This window comes from Lagopus muta, chromosome 7 (genome assembly GCF_023343835.1).
Source record: "Lagopus muta isolate bLagMut1 chromosome 7, bLagMut1 primary, whole genome shotgun sequence".
NCBI classification, from domain to species: domain Eukaryota; kingdom Metazoa; phylum Chordata; class Aves; order Galliformes; family Phasianidae; genus Lagopus; species Lagopus muta.
Window position 1 is genome coordinate 26,889,789 of NC_064439.1, and position 9,179 is coordinate 26,898,967.

Consider the following 9,179-nt stretch of genomic DNA (forward strand, 5'->3'; position numbering starts at 1 on the left):
ATGGAGCCGATTGATTGTTTCTTCTTCATGACATTTTGATTTGCAGCTTTCATTTCATTTCTCAAGGCACAACTGAAAGGCATGCATTAATTTAATGTGAACACTGGATATATATGTAGAAATGTTTGGATTTGTTTGCTTGTTTTAAAGTTCAGGCCAGCTTCCCATTATTTCCTGGAGAATACTGCAAAGGTGTCTGCAAGTTTGCAAATTATTTGCAGAAGTAAGAAACTTTGTAAAAGACCACAGTATAATAGCACTGCTAGAGTAAAGAAAGACATAACCTCCTGATCATAAATAAACCATGAAGGTCATGGTCAACACACAGATGACAGAATGCAACTGAAGGACCACTTCAGTCAGCTCAGCCTCAGGCATTGAAGAAAAATTGTACATAAGTGTACTGATATGTCAGAAGGCAATAAAGAACCAGAAATACCATCAAGTTCAGGATGACATTCTCAGAAACCTGAACTCTAAAAGCATTGATCTAATGTGTAAAGGCAGGCAGAAAGTGATTGCAGTTGACAGAAATTGTGAATTTGAAAGACAAATCTTAACCTTAAATAAGAAATAATGAAACTAATGGAGTTTGTGAAAAATAACATCATTAAGCGCACAACACCAGTGCAATAGAGAGTTTAGAAAGAAACTGAAGATAATCTGATGGCAGAAGTAGTAAAAAAATTTAGTATGAATTACGTACTTTCAAAAGGAAAAGTAAAAGATTTTAGAGTATCGTGAGCTGTTGAATAATACGTAGATTTTCATACATTCTGCAAGAATCATTGCTAGTTCCACTAAAGAGGGGTTAAAAGGTATCTTTCATTTATAAGCAGATAATTTATGGGTATAAATAACAGATTTTAGGTATGTAACTATCTGGGAGGATCTTCACCACGATTTCAGCTGGTGAAAATTGGCATTTACTTGTTCCAAGTCAATTGACTTACAGTGACATATATCAGCTAAGCATCTGGCACTTTAATTTTACTGCTCAGATCTTCAAACAATTTCCACTGAGGGTTTCAGGCACGGGGATACAGAAGCACTCTTTCAAAATGAATTTCTAATATTTAGACGACACTGTTTTCTGTAAGATGTTTTCCAGAAAAACTTTATTACTTGTATATTAATCTCAGTACAACCAGTGAAAAATATAAAACATCACTTCCTTTCGCAGTGAGCCTGAATTTCTGATCCCCGATGCCTGTGATTCTTAGAGTAATAGAGTGTCCTTTCATATCTCTGAATTGAAGACCCTCACCGATCCTTTATAGAACAAGAGTGTATATCTTCCAGTCACTTTTTCTTGAATTTCTTATATTGAGATGTATGCAAAATTTGACAACAAAAATTGTGAATTTATGTAAATTTAGAAGCCTGTAAGCACATTTCAGCATTGTTAAAATAAATGCATTTAACTGTAACAGTGCTCTGCATCAGATGCTGATAGTTAAAAGGACTTTTGGATCAACCTCTTTTCAGCTGATTTGATGAGTTTGTACAGATAATATTTATTTTAATTATTTACAATTTGAAAGGAAAGATAGTTTCTGTTAATGTGAAGAAAGTGAAAAGTCTAACTGCTGCATATTTTTTTCTTACTTATACATGCAACAGTTTTTTAATGATGCATTTCAAAAGGTATTGCGACTTTGGTGGTCATGCCAAATATATTCAAACTGAGCATGCAGAGGTGATGCATATTTGTTCATTATTTGAGATTTGACAGAACCAAGAATATACTGTTTTAAGTTTTTTAAAAAATATCTTTTTATTTTGTGTTGTTGTTGCTAATTAAGCTAACAGAGGAAAACTCCCCAAAATAAAAAGTGGTTGTAGAAGCAAATTGCAAAGGAACTGCAGAAAAATCACTCAGCCCCAAAACTGGTGGCTTCTGCAAGACTAGCAGATTAAAAACTGTGACTGCAACAATACACTTCATCAGGTATTTCTCATAACAAAGAAACAAGCTGCTCGGTTTGAGCCACAGGGAATGATTGTAGAACCATTGTCAAGCCTTGCACTGAAAGCTAATCAAGACAGTTCAATCAACAATCACTAGATGGAAGAAAGGCTGAGTCCTGCAATTATGCAATTGTCTTATATATTGGAAGAACTACTACCCTACGCAGAAACAGAAAATTGATGGTATGCTCACAGTGAACAAAGACAGCTAGTTCCTTGTATTAACAAGTAGTATCTGTCCAAAATTCAATTATTTCTCACTTAGGTCTCTTTTTAATTTCATTGTGTCTTAGTGTGCAAGTCTAAATTCATGGCAAAAACATTCTAAGAAATATTAATTACTTGTTCTGGAATAGAAAAGAATGTGATAAAATAATTTCTGATCAATTTGATGATGCTAAACAAGAAGCAATTGAACTACAAATCTTTCTCAGTTATCAATACAAAAAACCTGGGTATATTAGAAATTTTAGTCCTGTGATTGTGCTAGCCTTAAAAAGACTGGTCATTACCTGAAGTTTAAGGAAATGTATTAATTCTGAGTATCTACAAAAAAATCTGCAAGCTAAGAGATGCCTTGTAGATGCTATAGCAGTTAGAAATATAAGTGAAAATGTGTTCATTTGACTTTTTATTTTAACTCCTCAAACTGTGTTTTGCTTAACTTTGATGTTTAAACAAGATCCCTTTGCTAAAACTCATTAGAAGAGTAATAATCACTTTTGTGCTTTGGTTGACCAGTTGGCCATAAAAGCAGAATATTCCCCATCACCCAAGCCAAAGTAAATGTTTTGAAATTCTATCAGTATCCATCTCTGTTCAAAACTGAAAGAATGCAAGAGAATGTGGTGATAGGTCTCTCCTGACTTACAACTCACATTAAGCTTTACAAGGTCTTAATTAAATTCTATTTATTTTTTATTTTTTATTATTTTTTTTTTCCCCACATTCTGCCCCATCCAGAGCTCTCTTACAAGTCAAGGGCAGAGATGATTTGGTATCAGCTGTGACAGGAGTGCACAAGAGTATGTTGAAAGTGAGTGCAGTACTTTCATTGTCTCTCTTGGCCTTGGCTCAGGCTTATCATGCAAGATCTTTTAAAACCACCCACCTAAACCCTAACTAGAAAATGAACCTAGAAAACTGAATAGCTCTTCCAAGTCAATATTAGCAACAACAACAAGAGCAATACAAAAAAACCCTCATATTTCCCCTCACTCTCCCACCAATGTAAATTTATCTTCTGTCATCTCAAAAATTTGATAACTTATTTCAAGCTGAAAGTCTTTTGGGACTGTTGTTTCAGATGGAAATAGATTTGATCTGAAGGAAGAAAAGGTCTCTGGTTTTGTTTATCTCCACATAGATAGCATTGAAGTCTTAGGTATTCAAAATCAGTAGAAAGATATTTTTGATTTTAGCAGCTAACGCATTTCATAATAGCTGAACAGAACTAAACCGAATCTGATTACATATTTGAAAACAAGCAATTGTTTGAAGGTTTTCATACGGAAATTACATGGACCTGAGATTGATTTAAAAGGAGAGCAATTGTTCAAATAATTGACCTGTAAGAAAAAAAACAATGTCAGAATGCAGAAAATATGTGATGTTGGTTTATTGCTAACAAAAACTAAATCTTTCAAAATGTTCTCTATAATATGCACCTAGAAAATATTTTTGAAATTCAATATTGTTTCACTGTTCCCATCATCAAAACTCAAATTTATTCACTTTTAAAGCAGGGAATAAGAGAAAGCCTCTCACTCTTTCTTGACATGACAAGACTTGGGTTTGCCAACAGAGGGCAATAGTCAAACTAGAAAGACAGCATCCATCATTTTTGCAACTTCTAATGAGTCAGAAGGACACATAGAATCCTCATTTTCTTTTATGGATATTGCTGTGTAATTGCAGTGTAATTATGGTGCACAACAGCTTCAGAAAATTATCTTTGAAGAAAACAGCTGGTTCTCTTTAACAAACAGAGATGAAATCTTGTCAATTTGAAAAAAAAAAATCAAAAGGAAAAATACTAAAAATATATGCCAATAATAAACAGGGAAAAAAAAAAAAAAGAAAAAAAAAAGAAATAACATAAAAAATTGAAGTGGATAAATCAGAGATACTGCTATGAAAAATAAGACTAAAGTACAAAACATTAGAAAATTACAATGATGTGAATGCTCTTTCATTATATGGATTTATATTACAAAGAAAACAGACTCATTGGAAAGATTTCTATTTTCCTTTTTTCTGCTCTACTGTGGTACGTAAGATCATGATTCTGAAAACCCTTCTGCATGCTTTCCACTCAGCAGAAGAAATCCCCTTGGTTTCAGTGGAATTTTGCAGCCTAAAGCCAGCTCTGAGCCCTGCACTGTAGCTCCACCAAGCCTTGCTCTTTCTCTGCCAAATAAGTACCAGTAGGCTCTCCTGGGGGGGGAGTGAGGGCAGGGAGCCAGGGATATGGAAGAGGAGAAACTGAATAAAGAGGCAGGATATGTGCAGCAGCTCTTGGGTGTAGGGAGTGGAGCTTGCAAGAAGCAGGATTTAGCAGCCAGCTGGGGAACAGGACCAAATCACCTCCAACAGTACAGTCTACACCAACTGACTTTGGCTATGGAAAGTGGCTGTTTGGGGTAGTTCTGTAATGTGGAAACAAAGAAACAAACAAACAAACAAAAAGATGCAAAACACTTTTTATTAATTACAGCAAGTATTTCCAAGACTTTTGAAATCCGTGTCCATATATCAATAGAATTATTACTGTGTAATTAAACTTTACCAAAAATTACTCCAAAACAGCAGTTAAACAATACATGCAGAAACATATGCCATGCGGAAATCCAGAGTGAGCAAGATTTTGGTATTGAAGATCTTTCACTTCCATAAGGTAAAGTGGATGAATTTAACCTTATCTTCCATAGATTAATTTGCATACATGCTATGTTGGATCTTCTGTAGACTTGTTAACAAGCAGACAGGTAAGGGGGAGAAAATGTATGTAATACCAACTGTAGTATCTGCCTGCCTGTGAGGCATTTTGAAGATTTGTGAAATAAGTTGGACTACCAGAAAATTAACTGTTTTGAACTTGAAAGCATTTATCCAAGGTTATGAAAAGGAACATTGTTTGAAATGCAGTATGATCTGTGAAACTTTGAAAAAGGATACTTTTTTTATTTTATTTTTTGTGTATAACAAAATCATATTTTGGCATTTAGAAATGTTATGAAGACTTGAAGTTTACATTAATTCTGTAGATTATGTCTGTATTACACTATGAGACCATCACTCGTGGGTCCACAATTAAGGGCATGTTTTAATCTAAAATAGATTTCTTGAGGTATTATGATAGATTTTCAGTCAATTTAATAGCATAACATTCTAAATTAAATCCACAGTATATGCTATGTGAAGAAATTAGCACTTCTGAAAGAACTACTTAACATCTTTAATGATGACGTGACATTTTAGCTTCTTGCATTTCATTTCCTTATTTGTTTAAATTTGATAGAGACAGCGATCAGGCTGAAGAAAACTTCAGGGAGAGAGTTTATTTTCTATGTCTGATGCAGTGTGAGACTTGTGAGATTATTTGTAAGGACTAGTCTCTAAAAATTGATCCACTTTTGTATATAGTACTGTTTCTCCATTTAATGGAAGTTTATACTTGGTTCAAGGGCTTTGAACAACACTGATAGTGTCAGAAGTTTAGAAATTGGGGCTAAATTCCACCTGCTGATTTCAAATGTTAGTTCTGCATTGGCAGTATGCCTAAAGAATATGTATACAGGCAACAGAGCTATTAAAAATGAGATAATTCCAGGAAAAAAAACAACAACATGGAAGTTTGCTAAGACTAGAGAGTAAACTAATAACTACCTTCTGTACTATTATTTGTTACACAGTTTGGGAAACAAGTAATCCTAAAAATTACCTCAGATAACCATGCTGATGTTGCCATTTATCCTGCTTGATGAAAGGTTGGGGAAATTCATCATTAAAATTATTTCTTGCCAAAAGGACAAAAAGATCAATGAGAAAAAGGGTTTTGAAAAAAGGTAATTGGAATGTGTTACTTTCATTGGAGGAATACTTGCAAATATTGTAACTGAACAAAACATTGAAGATGCTTGAACCTGTGTTTCAAAATGTTCACATCACAGTTCCATTTTATTGATACTTATCATAACTAAAGTTATACGAGTGTCAAATTATGTGTGGAAAATAACACGTTCTCCAATGAATTCTGCTGACTACTGAAAGAAAAATTTAGATATTAAAATTGAACATGTATATCTAAGAAAGGACAGTTCTGCTTTTTAATCCATGTATCATTAGTAACAACAGACTTTTACAATGTAGATATTCGCATTTTTCTTTAGCAATATGATTATGAAAAAAGCATTTTTAGTTCATGTAACAATAAATGGCAGATAATTTTTGTATATTCAAAGGAGACACTGCCATGAATTGTTAATAATTTCATAATGGACACAAAGGAAGAAACAAATTTGTTGGTATATCAAGGACAAAGAATATTTTAACCAGAGGGGTTGTGATACCATGACTGAGTGAGTGATATCAACATAATGTTGTAGTACTGACATAAATAACAATTTTTCATATAATGTTCAATGTTGTTTATTCCTGGGTCTGTTTCTAGAAAAATCTCAAATTTGGCAACAATCAGGATGAAACTGGCTGTGCATGCCAGGTTTACTCTGTAAGCAACATTTCTAAGTGCAAAGAGACTTTAAACTGAAGAAGAAATTGTTACTCAGATGACAACTTTTTGGCTTGGTAATTTGGTTGTTTTCACAGGATAAAATTCTCTGAATACTGGATGACAAAATGACAACAGACCACAGACTGACTGATTTTATTGTAACACACACTGATTACCTGTATAATTAAGCCCAAGCAGAATAAGAGAAATATAAGCATAAACAAAGGGAGAAGAAAATAACAGTGGCCATATAGACAAGGCACAGTATTGATAATGATTAATTTTAGTCACTGATAAATCACAGCAGGGACAGTTGTCACCTTCTCATATTCTCCATCATGATGTCAGATGTCTCGTTTGCCAGCTAGCACCCCTGGACCAGACAATGAGAGCAAACCCAAATTGGTGTTGGGGCACTTTATTTATGGGATCAAGGCTTCATACCTATTTCATGATTGACAGGATGACATGAGATATGTCTTTTACAAAAGGGTCCAAGAACAAAGCATTTGTTCTTGGATATCTACATTTCAAGTAGATAGTAATCTGTAAATGTTATAGCCTTTTGATGTTCCTGATCCCAAGTTCCTTTGTATATTGTTTATGCAGACAGTCTCGTTTACTCATGCTATGTCTGAGATACGCCATCACAATTATTAAAGTTTGTTACAGTTGAAAGAGAAGACTAGAAATTTGTACCTGCGTAGGTAATAACAGTTATGTTAGGGATGTAACTATATTTAAATCCATAGTTAACGTTAAAAATAGAAGATTATTTTAGGAACTGTTCAGAGATTTAGGAAAAATGAAAACAAAGTTTCCCCAAATACTTTCATGCAAGTATTGCAGGCACTTCTAAAGACTGATGTTTTGGTGCAAATATATAGGTTACTATATGCATTCAAAAAGTGATTTTTTTCAGTCTTGTGTTCTAATCACTGGTTTCTATCTGCTGGGTAAGTAAAATATAGCTAGATCCATGTGTTTGTTGGATGTGAGGCCTCTCTCTCTCTCTCAGTGGCCAATGTATTTGATTCCTAGTTTTTTTTCTTGTTTTGTTACAAATTGTTTGTGACTTGTGTGCTTTTTATATGGGAACTTAGGAATTGTGACCATTTTTGTGAGATGCTTTTCACCTGTGCTACCAATTATGACACTGAGAAGAGCAATAGAAACACTTCTGTAAGAAGAACATAACTCACATGAGCAGAGGTTTTTTTGGGGGGTTGGTGTTTTGAGGCCATGTCTCAGATTTATTTTTCATCATGCAGAAAGGCGTAGTTGAGTAGATACAGCTCTGTCTCAAGTGATGATGGGAATGTCAAGATTTTCAGTCTTGTTTTGCAGTTCTACTTAAAATAGCTTTCTTAACCTCACCTGCTAGTTTAGATGTTGTAGTAACAATGCAGGTTTTAAAACGTCTCTTCTATTTCTGCTTAGTTGTAGTGAGATGTCCATTTTAAAAATGTTTTCTTCATGCTTGTTTATTTCAAGGTCAAATAGAAGAGCTGCACTCACATTATCTCAGAAGCAAGGTGTTTTTTTCTGAAGTTCAGTCATATATGAGCATTTGACATAAAATTCATAAAGGTCAAACTGGTGAGATTTTCAAAACTACATAAATGCCTTTAATCTGCAGCTTCAAAAATATACATTCAAGGTAAGACGTCTATAATCATAAAAACCTTGTAGCTCAATAACTTTTAGATGAGATTATTCCGTAAATCTTCATGACTATGTTCTTTGTTTTTTACTTCTCTGAAAAGGTAAATGCAATTTAATTTCCTGTTAATCAAAATTTGTAAGTTTTTCAAGTTTACATTAAATTTAGGTGACTTCAAAAGATGATCGCTATTCCTCATTGCTTCTATTTGGCTTTTATTATCAAGTATTGTTTACTGTGATTGCCTTCCAATAGTAGTTCCCCGAACCATTCTGAATCTGTTATCCTATCTCTCTGATTAAAAAAAAAATAAAAAATAAAAAATAAGTAAGTAAAGGAAGCAATAGATTGTCTACTCTTTGAACTAGTTCTGTAGCTGGGGATTGCATCTTTAAGTGCAGGTGGGAAATAGCTCTCGTTTTCTACTAATGCCCTTATGCAGATCTACATAATTCTAAAATGCAGGAGGTCAGAAGCTCCATAAATCTAGCTTCTCAAGGTAACATGTCAACTAATAATTTATTATGATTGTTGCTGATAACTTTTCACATCTGTCTAGAATGATCTCACTGCATAGAAAAAATGTGTTGCATTTCTAAACATTTCTAACCAGTTCTATAACCTGTCCTACAAAGAACCACACAGCTACGTGCCAAATCATTGTTCTCAAAATATTGCAAGTGATTTAAAAATTACCAGCTAGAAAATCTGCTGTTTCAAAAGAAGATATATTTTTTAATTGTCCTTAGTTGTAAAGGGGAATGCTGTACATATGTATTTTTAATGTATTTCCTGTCACCAAGACCTCCA

The 9,179-nt window shown here is 33.7% G+C and overlaps 1 long non-coding RNA gene across 1 annotated transcript in view; it reads left to right on the forward strand.

The window, feature by feature from the left end:
• Nucleotides 1-8,338, forward strand: part of LOC125696011 (uncharacterized) — a 29,128-nt gene extending 20,790 nt beyond the window's left edge. Inside the window, exon 3 of the long non-coding RNA XR_007378148.1 lies at nucleotides 8,201-8,338. This is a non-coding gene — a long non-coding RNA (uncharacterized LOC125696011). The remainder of the gene's footprint in view (nucleotides 1-8,200) is intronic.
• The last annotated feature ends 841 nt before the right edge of the window (nucleotides 8,339-9,179 follow it).